Genomic DNA, 10,885 nt, shown 5'->3' on the forward strand with positions numbered 1-10,885 from the left:
TAGCATTTATAAGATTTTTTTATTTTATTTAATTATTCTTTCACTAAAATGGATTACTAAATAGTATAAATATTTTTAATAAGTGCGCGTATCCTATCATATCAGGTATCCCCATTATTTCAAAATTGACGAATCCCCACATGAATATCGTCGTATTAACATTTCCGTATCAGTATTCGTGCTACATCTGATGCAAAATGTTAATAGAGTATGTATAAACACCACAATGAGCTTTCTGGGTCTTACAGCTATACCATACTGAGTTGATTTCTTCAAAACTACTCACTTTTCAAAGAATTACTTTTTATTATTTGCATTTTCATTTTTTTCGAACTGAAAAATAATTTGTCATTCTACTACTACTTGAGTATAATTCCAGGTTGTAGGTTCTACTAACACGAGCATGGGATTTAAGTCCGTAATTCTACTTTCTCTAAAGATTTAAAACTAGACATTCGAGAGTTGTTTTGACGCCTAATTTTCGAGTAAATGACATATTAGACGTTGCTTGAATACAAGTTGCTTCCTCGGAGTTTCCTTTTGACGCGTTTCCGGACGTCAAGTAAAATTCCAAACTGAATTATAAAAACTCATTTGGAATCCATTTTTGTCATAAAACCCTAGCCAAAGTTCTTCTTTCACCCACTCTATTCACTTTACTTTGCTTAAAGTCAACAAGATCACAAGTTTATTCTCACTGTGTATATCACTCGCTAGATCTACTTTCATCTCCTTAATTCCCCACTAAGTATATGATCTTCTCTGGCACACCACTACCTTGTTACTAACTCCATCACCACTATCTTCTTCTACTTCTTCTTCATATACATCTAACTTATTCTTCTTCTTCAAAATTCAATCAAAATCACAGTATATTTTTCAGCAAAAAGGTATGATATTTCATTTTCTCTTTGTATCCTTGTTTAATCTTGTTATAATTTTACAAAATTAATATCTAGGAATTCAGAAAATCAAAATTTGTTTTTTTTTTTTTGAATATAGGCAGTCTGTAGTAGGAATTTACACAGATTCGTGGTTTTGGAATTTGAGATTTGGATATTGATGGTGTTCTTTGACTGCTGATAACGTGGTTCGTCGTTTTGAATGTTGGTTCACCAGATCTAATTTCAAGTCGTCATGTCTGTTTTAATTACAGATCTGAGAGGTTGAGAAAGGAGAGTTTATCTAATTCTTCTTCAGATCTAACCACACAATCACAGTCTCAGTTGGTTCTGGCAAGCATACATAAAATGGTATATTCATTTGCTGATTTTGTTGTGAAATTCTGAGTTGAGATAGTTTATGAAACCGATTTTGGATTTGTTTTCCACTGTTGGGTTCAATATATGCATATCTAGATTTAATATGAATCATACTAATTGGTTATATATAGGTTCAGTCAGAATATTGATTTGGTGAATATCTTCCACAGAACTTATGGAGATATTAGAGTCTTATTTATACTAAAATTGTTACAGAGTTTGTTACAGAATATTTCAAAATACTGTTAAGGAAAACAGATTCTTGACTGAGCTACAACTAACAAGAGACGTTACTTAATAGCCTTACGACTAGATTCTGTTGTAGACATGTTCAGTTGAGAGTCTGGAGAAGGACTCGCAACAGTATGACTAACACCGTCCCTCAAGTTGAATTGGAGTTGACGAATGTGCAACTTGTCTCTGATGAACTGAAACCTCGGCGTGGGTAAACCTTTGGTGAAGATATCAGCTAGTTGATCACGACTGCTGACAAATTTAACAAGTAACTGTTTGCGTGCAACCCTTTCACGTACAAAGTGATAGTCAATCTCAATGTGCTTTGTACGTGCATGGAAAATAGGATTCGCAGTAAGATACGTGGCACCAACGTTGTCACACCACAAAGAAGGAGTAGGAGTTGCAACACCTAACTCAACGAGCAAAGACTGAATCCAAATGAGTTCAGAGGTAGCAATCGCAACACCACGATATTCAGCTTCAGTGGATGATTTCGAAACAGTTTTCTGTTTCCGTGCATTCCAAGATACCAGATTGCCCCCAAAGTAGATACAATATCCACTCGTTGATCTTCTGTCATCTAGATTTCCTGCCCAATCAGCGCCGCTATATGCATGCAGTGTATAATCTCCTCCAGGTGTAAAGTACAACCCATAGTCAATCGAGTGCTTCAGATAGCGCAAGATTCGTTTAACCATCTCCCAATGTTCTATATAAGGCTCGTGCATATACTGGCAAGCTTTATTGACAGCTACAGAGATGTCTGGTCGTGTAATGTGAAGATACTGCAGTGCACCAACAACACAGCGATAGAGTGTAGGATCAGTAAACTTTTCAGAACCAAGCCTTTGTATTTTAGCGTTGGCTTCCATAGGAGTGCTCACAGGTTTAATGCCATCTATCTTTGTGCGTTGCAGCAGATCAGAGACATACTTTCTTTGGGACAAGACTAAGGACCGGCCCTGGTGTAAGACCTCAACACCCAGAAAATAATATAAATTTACCATATCCTTCATTGCAAACTCAGAGCCCAAATATGAAATCAAATTATCCACCATGTTTGAGTCTGAGCCTGTTACAATGATATCATCCACATAGATCAACACATAGACAACAGAAGCTCCAGATTTTTTTATGAACAGAGAGGAGTTTGCAATAGATGCAGTGAACCCCAGTTTGAGAAGATGATTGCTGAGACGTGAAAACCACGCACGAGGAGCCTGCTTAAGGACATACAAGGACTTATGCAACTTACAGACGTGATTAGGATAGTTCGGATCAACATATCCAGAAGGATGCTTCATATATACTTCTTCTTCAAGAATCCCATGAAGAAACGCATTTTCAACATCTAATTGACGTAGTTGCCACTGGTTAATAACTGCAATAGAGAGGACTATCCTTATGGTGCAAGGTTTTATGACAGGTGAGAAAGTTTCCCCATAATCTAAACCTTCTTGCTGGTTAAAACCCTTAGCTACCAAACGAGCCTTATAACGCTGAACTGTGCCATCAGGATTACTTTTAATACGAAAAACCCACTTAGATCCAACTATATTCATTCCATCTTCATATGGTACCAGAGAGTATGTGCCATTCCTGATTAATGCATTAATTTGATTGTCCATGGCTTCCCTCCATTCTGGAATTGTACAAGCCTTGGAGTAACACGTTGGTTCCATGAAGTCAGCATCATACAACGGGTGTTTTGTAGCAGTCAGACACAGTCTTTGGATAGGTTTAGTGATGCCTTCCTTGTCTCTAGTAACCATTTGATGTCCTTGCTGCAACGTTAGATCTTGTGACTGCACTTCAGGTGATGCAGTAGGCAGAGACGTCTGCATATTAGCCGAATGATCATAAGGCAATTGAGGCACATTAATGGCACGATGAGATGATGCTTCTGGAGATGAAGACGATAGTAATATAGGCTCCAAAGTTTGTTGCTGCTGCAATGTAACTGCAGGGGATGACTGAAATACAGAAGAACTCAAAAACTCTATGCTTGTAAATTGAGGTGGAGAACTAACCTCTAGAGAGTGCTGTGGAGGAGGAGAGAATGGGAATGTCGTTTCTTCAAACCTAACATGTCTTAAAATATACTCTCTATTTGTAGGAATATGAAGACACGTATAGCCTTTATGAGATGGGTTGTACCCTAATAAAATGCATGGTAAAGACCTAGGTTCTAGTTTATTTGAACTATAAGGTCGAAGACACGAGTAGGATAAGCAACCAAAGACTCGAAGGAAAGAATAATCTGGCTTTTTGTTGTAGAGAAGTTCAAGAGGATTTTTTCCTTCTGAAGAGAACTTAGGTAATCGATTAATCAGATAACAAGCAGTGGTAAAAGCATCAGACCAAAATTCTGAAGGAAGTTTAGCATGAAATAAAAGGGCTAGACCACTTTCTGTAACATGTCTTATTCTCCGCTCAGCAAGACCATTTTGAGGTGAAGTGTGTGGACAAGAAAATCGATGTTGTATACCTGTATTGTTTAGATATGAAGTGAGTCTTTTGTATTCAAGAGCATTATCAGACTGAAAAACTTTGATTTTATGACCATTTAAATTCTCTACTTGTTTATGAAACTGAGGAAAAATATGGAACATATCTGATCTTTTTATCATTGGAAAAACCCAGGTATAATGAGAGTAAGCATCCATAATTAATAAATAATAACGATATCCAGTTCTTGAAATTTTTGGAGAGACCCATATGTCTGAAACAACTAGACTTAGTGGTGCATCACGAGAAAAAGGTAAACGCTTACTCTTGCTGATATGACAGGAGTGGCAGAAACCAAAATTTTTATTCAAAAAAGGAAGGGAAAATTTATTAACTATCTTAGAAACTGTGCTCAGCATAGGATGGCCAAGCCGCTGATGCCAGATAGGTATGCTTGCAGAGAAAAAGGATTTCGCTTGGTTGTTTAAGTCTCCCAGTCCATCTAACACGTACAGTCCATTCTCATTCCTCCCCTTTAGCAGCAAAGCTCTCGTTGTTTTGTCCTTCACAACAAAGAAATCTGTGTGAAACTCAAAGAAAACATGATTATCCTTACAAAATTGATGAAAAAATAGTAGATTCGATTTTATCTTTGGCACATGGTATACATAATTTAAGCAGAATTTTCTATTGTTAGAAGTAAAGACAGCGTTGCCAATATGAGCAATCTGCAAAGTATTACCATTACCAACTTTAACTGTATCAGTGCCATCATGTTCATGTGGAATGCATAAGTTCTTGACGTCAGTACTCAAGTGGTGAGTAGCACCAGAATCTGTGACCCATTCAACACCTGAAGAGTCACCAGGAAAAGCAAGGTATGTTGTTGGAGGCTTGTGCTGAGGAACCTTTTGTTGGTCATAACGAAACCAACAACGATCTGCTGTATGATTCCTCTTTCTATAGATCTGACAGGAGACTTCTCCATTAGATGGACTTCTGTTGTGCGGCATTTGGCGATGATTGTTGTTTGGAGGAGGTGGTCCACGATTTTGGTTATTGAACCGTTGTGGTTCATTCTTAGTAGTTGCAGTGGAACTAGAGGCAACAAAGTTGGCAACAGGAGCTTGTATTTGTGCAAGTTGTTGGTCAACTCTCATTTCAAAGGAGAGCAGGTGTGAAGTGTAGGTCTGGATATCCATCCCTTCAACAGTGCTAAGAGCAGTGATGATTGGATCATAAGTTTGATTCAATCCATTGCTGATGCACTGTTTCTTTTCTTCAATTGAGACAATATAACCAGAAGCAGCTAGCTGGTCAAACAAACGTTTAGCATCATTGAGATAAGATTTTAACGATTTGTCACCTTTGGTCATGCAGTGGAGTTGCTTCTTGAGGCAACTCTGGTGAGAAAATATTTTTGGTGCATACTCAGTTTCCAGTTTATCCCAGATTTCCTTTCCAGTAGTTAGTTCTGAGACAGTGCTAAGAACTTCAGGTGTAAGGGTTGAATTCAGCCAACCAACGATCAATGAATCTTGAGATTCATAAGCTGTGAATGCTGGATTTACATCCTCAGATTCAGGAAGATTACGTGGAGGTTTTAGTTTTGTGCCATTAACAAAACCCGACAGATCATATCCTTTAAGTATGGGTGTAAACTGTGCCTTCCACAGATGGTGATCCGTCTCTGTGTGCTTCAAGGTGACAAGATGATGTATCTGAACATTTCTAAGAGTTGTTGTTGTATCTGCCATTAGTGATTTTGTGTTTGCAGATTTTTTTTTTGTGTTTGTGATATGTTTTTGATAAGTGCGGAAGCGACTGGATCAAAGGCTGATACCAAGTCAGAATATTGATTTGGTGAATATCTTCCACAGAACTTATGGAGATATTAGAGTCTTATTTATACTAAACTTGTTACAGAATTTGTTACAGAATATTTCAAAATACTGTTAAGGAAAACAGATTCTTGACTGAGCTACAGCTAACAAGAGACGCTACTTAATAGCCTTACGATTAGATTCTGTTGTAGACATGTTCAGTTGAGAGTCTGGAGAAGGACTCGCAACAGTATGACTAACAGGTTCCATTTGATCTATATGTGGTTATATTTCAGTTTTTTTTGTTTTCAGGGTCGCAAGAGTACAGGTATATGGTGCTTTTATTTAGCCGTTTTCATTACCGGCGCAATGTTTAGGGTAGCCATGTATGTAACTTGTGATGCCTACAACGGCCGACCCACGAATGAAGTTCTGAAATTTGTGATATCGTTGGGTCTGTATTCATCGATCACGTCTGTTTTTGTGTTTGGATCTATCCTAATATCCCGTAATGTAGAAGTGGTGAAGTTGGAAATAGGTCTTGGAACACTTTATATATCTCTAACTATGATGTTCGTAACCTTCACAACACGATATTATACGGTAATGCGTGGACTAGAGTCGTGTTAACCTTTTCACAGATTAAATTGCTCATCCAAATGTTCCGTTCTACATATCGGAGGAGAACTGGATGATCAGGATAAGCAATGTCGTGGTCTTAGGAATTGTTATAAAGCCTGCAGGTGATTTGCTATTTAAGTTGTTTACTGTTTCCATTTGGTGGGTTATTAAGAAACAAGAACAATATGTCTGTTTGTGTGATTTTTATTAAGAGACTTCTGATCTCTGTGTAGTTGTGAATTAACTTGGAACAAAATGAAGTAGAGGTATTGGAAGACTGTTCGATGTTTACGTGTTTCTTTTTATGAAATATGATATCTTTTCTGATCTTTCTATCTACTTCTTGTCATAGTGCTTAAAAAAAATAAAAATAATCCTTGTCGTGCTTAGAAATACTCCTTGTCTACTTCGGTCTTAAGGGTCTAACATCAACAAATAAATAAACAGATAAACAACACTCAAATAAAAATTCTGAATAGCAGCACTGAAACAGGACCAAATAACAAACTAAAAAGCAGTAAAAGTGCATGTTTTTCTTCCTGTAGTCAGCAATCCTGAAGTTAGGCTGTTATAGACAAGGTGCATCAATTCATGAGCACAGTTACACTAGTTTTAGCTTCTTTAGGAATGAAGGTTTTCGAAGAAACGATTTTCTCCATTTCAACCTGCAGCTGATATAGGAAATGCAACCACTATATTGCTTATCTAGGATTTTCACTATGCGGCTATAATTTTGGAAAATTCTCACAATCCTGGAAAACTGGAAATCCGTAGCATAAAGGGTTTTTTGAGCTTCAATTCCTTGCTGAAATTAGATTTCCGTACATTTTCTAAGGATAGGAACAAATGAGGGGGTACCAGAGTATCATACTTGGAGGCTAGACGTTCAGATCTTGAGGCCAGACATGCAGATCCTTGAACTGGAGCTTATTCATTATTACTTGAAATTTTCAAGAAGGCATAGTGGACAAGATTCTGGTACGAGAAAGCAGGTTGGACAGTTGTGTTGGAGGGACCAAATAATGGTGTATGGTGATGGTGAATATCGGAGATGGAGGACCTGTCATTTGGAGTGCTGAGTGCATCATAGGCAGAAAGAGGTGGTTCATGGGAGGGAAGCAACATAACAGAATAAAACACTTCTGCAATTCCGCACTCTTAAAATCACTTCTAAACACAAAATACAACAGCACCAACCACTAGATTTCATACAATCTCGAATAGGCAAAATAATTGTTAAAATGCAGTAAAACCCATAAATGATGTCTCTTTTCAATGAAATGAAAGTGCCGACCTTTGGATACTGCACGGAGCAATGAAAAATAACTAAAAATAACAACAAAATGAGCAATAAAAACCAGAAAATTGCTGCCGATATGAACTCCCAAGTGTTCCTAGACCCATAATTGATAACTCTCCAACTCCGCAACTTGTATGGTGCCCAAAAAAAAGTTCAAGTTTTCAGTCATGGGTGTGCAATTACCAGTTGGCCGAGTTGGGAAGGGTGTGTAACCGCACACCCCGCTACAATCTGGCTCGCCTCCTGACCATGAAATGCAGTGCTTTCACATGAGGTGGGTCACAATGTCAAATTTGGACCATAACATGGATTTTTGGTCGTGACACATTTTTTTTGTTAATGAGGCAATTTGTTGACATTGATATAATTTGGGAACCTTTAGAAGCAAAATATATAGAGAGTATTCTCCAAAATGATCAAAGTAAGTTGTATCTGCTATGATAGTGGAGTGGTATTTCATATAAACTCGTTAGGTTGTATTCGATAGGAGTTAAAATTTTGTTGGTTGGAATTAAAAGCTATTAAAAACCGAAAAAGATAATAATAAAAGGAAAAAAAAAAAAACAAGGCCTCAAATCAAGTATTTTCTTGAAATTTTTCTTCTTTTATTTTCTCTTTCTCTCGATATCATGTCTTTCTATTTTCACTCGGCCTTTACTTCCTATAGTGAGAATACGAATTTTTTTATAAACCCGTTAATATTACGATTAATTTAGTTTCTAGTGCATGGCTAAATTTATAACATGTGTAAGTGTTAGCAACGATGATTAGTATAGGATTACTCACTTGATTTCACCGTAATTTTTGTTAATTTTTAGTGCATGTTTTAACCAAAAAGAGCACATTTGGTCAGTGCGATTACATTCGATTTGTGGCACGGGCTGATTCTGCGCCTAGGGCTAGAACCCGTGTGAGGCTTATTCCGTGCCTCGTCTAGTCTCGTGGGCTATTCAGTGTGTTTTCTCTTGTAACGCTAGGGTTCTTCAGTAATCGTATCTTCAAAAAAACCACACCAGGCATGCAGTTGTACCACTTACGGCGGCGCATAGTTACAATCCTCCATTAACCATCTTCTTCATTATCACCACCACCACCACCACCATCACCATCATTATCTTCAGCACCACCTCCACCACCAGCACCATTTAATCAATGGGTTATAAATGGAATTTAGGTTTTCTTTCCCAAATACCTTGGAGAGAGCAAAGTAGGGAAAATTGTTTGATTTGGATGTTAATCGGTAAGAGCGGAATCACAAATGAGTTTTTCATAAGCTGTTACGGGTTTCGGTCGGGTCAAATGCTTTAATTAAATTCCTATCTCTCCTGATTTAGAGATTTGGTGTGGGAAGTCAGTCATACATACACATCATAAAGCCAGCAGAATGGTGTGCTGATTCTGATGAGAGTCATGAGTAGTCGCGTGCTACTGATGTTGCCCAAGGAGATCATATTATTGGCGGTTTCTCAAAGACACCAAAGGGGCCAACATAATTCAATTGAATGCAAATGCCAAACCTGTGCTGGATCTTTTCATGATCCTAGGGAGCTGAGAGCTAATGCTACCACCAACAGAAGACGGTAACTTGGAATTTGGAAATACAAGTCAACAAACTACAAGAGAGCAGCATTCCTGTTATCAGATAAATTTGTAAGTTCTTTCTTTATAGGAAAGGAATTGTGTTAATGTTGTGTACATGGTCGTTAGTACTATGCCTATGTCCTGCACCCACTAAATGAGTTAGTTACTTGAGCTTTGGGTCTCTAATTGTATTTGTGTATTTTGACATATAGGTTTAGAAACAAACATGAAAACATGTCATGACTTTTACAATACTAATATTTTCGATTGTCAAGGAATGTGTCTCTGATAAAAGTTTCACATTAAGGGTTATTTAAAAGTTAATTGTTACCGGGCATATATGTGAACGTTTAGATGTGGTTATCTACTTTTGGATGCAAAAGGGACTCAAATCCATGCATTTTTCTTAAATTGGCCCAAGTGGAGAAGAGTGGGAATAGTGGGGAGTATTCATGGTTGGTTCAGGTGGAAGATGAACCAACCATAACAAAATGGTTGATGAAAGGGGTTGTTGAGAATTTATGATTTCGTTGTAGTGAATAGTGATTTTTTATTTGTTATGGATTCTGTTTGGTAATTTGTTTTAGCAACATGATGAATGCAGTGCTCACATTAAGGGGAACTTTATTTGGCTGGATGATATTGAATCCATGATTTCTACTTCGGTATTCATGGTAAAAAATCTTCAATACTCCTACTACTATGCTCGTGTGTCAAAGAAAAACTTCCTCCTCAACTGCCAACCTCAGAAAAACTACCAAAAGTAGTCAAAGGGTGTCAATGGTGATTTAGAGGTAGTCATTTTTTTGTGCGATATTGAGAATGCACAGCAGGCTGTTAATAAAATTGTATATCATTAATTATCCTGAAATTAATAACATTTCTACCATGTACTGAGTGGTTGTTGTTGTTGCAGGTTCATCCGGTGTTCCTTTCCAGTTTCACCATGATTACAGTCGTATACCAAAAATGACTTTCAAAATGTATTGAGACCTGAACAACCTGTTGCTTAACCTGCCAAAGTTGAGTCTTCTGTACAACTTCAATCCAGTGTTGAGGAGGTGTCGAAACCCCAGCAAACCCAGCCCACGAGTACATGCTGAAGGAGAACACACCATTAGGTTCCAACTTGGCTGCATGAGTGATGAAGTCACTGGCTCTGCATCAATAAAGACAACTTGAATTATATGTGATCTTCGCTCCATCCTCCAATTTCGTTTCAAGATGGCTAGAGTTTTTGCAGATTGTTTCAACCATGATAAGTTATCTGATTGTCATAATATAATGACTTCCCTCTCGCCAGTAAGTCTTATTTCTCATTTTCATTGATGTTTGTCTAAATTTAAGTTGTTTACTTGTTTCTTTTGAATATGTTTGCCAGAGTCTTGTTTGACTTACTTCTTTACACCGAGTCTAGCATTAATGTAACTTGTTTGAATTTAGTTGTAAACACATACCCTAGGAATTGCTTGATAAATTGAAAGACAGAACATAGTGATGTTGTATGCCTTCCCATTACCTATAATTGGATTAGAAGATAGCAATGAAATGGAGACTTATGATGATTATCTCATTGTTATTGTTTTACTTATCGGTATCCTTATCCTGTTAAT

General features: G+C 37.4%; 2 long non-coding RNA genes across 2 annotated transcripts; both read left to right on the top strand.

The window, feature by feature from the left end:
* The first annotated feature begins 853 nt into the window (after positions 1-853).
* On the top strand, positions 854-6,547 carry LOC113317767. The gene is made up of 3 exons (XR_003343994.1): positions 854-890; positions 1,157-1,253; positions 6,083-6,547. It is a non-coding gene; the product is annotated as an uncharacterized LOC113317767 (long non-coding RNA).
* Positions 6,548-8,709: 2,162 nt separating this feature from the next.
* On the top strand, positions 8,710-10,885 carry LOC113317543. Its single transcript, XR_003343628.1, has 3 exons — positions 8,710-9,341; positions 9,877-10,066; positions 10,189-10,885. It is a non-coding gene; the product is annotated as an uncharacterized LOC113317543 (long non-coding RNA).

This window comes from Papaver somniferum, chromosome 10 (genome assembly GCF_003573695.1).
Source record: "Papaver somniferum cultivar HN1 chromosome 10, ASM357369v1, whole genome shotgun sequence".
NCBI lineage: Eukaryota > Viridiplantae > Streptophyta > Magnoliopsida > Ranunculales > Papaveraceae > Papaver > Papaver somniferum.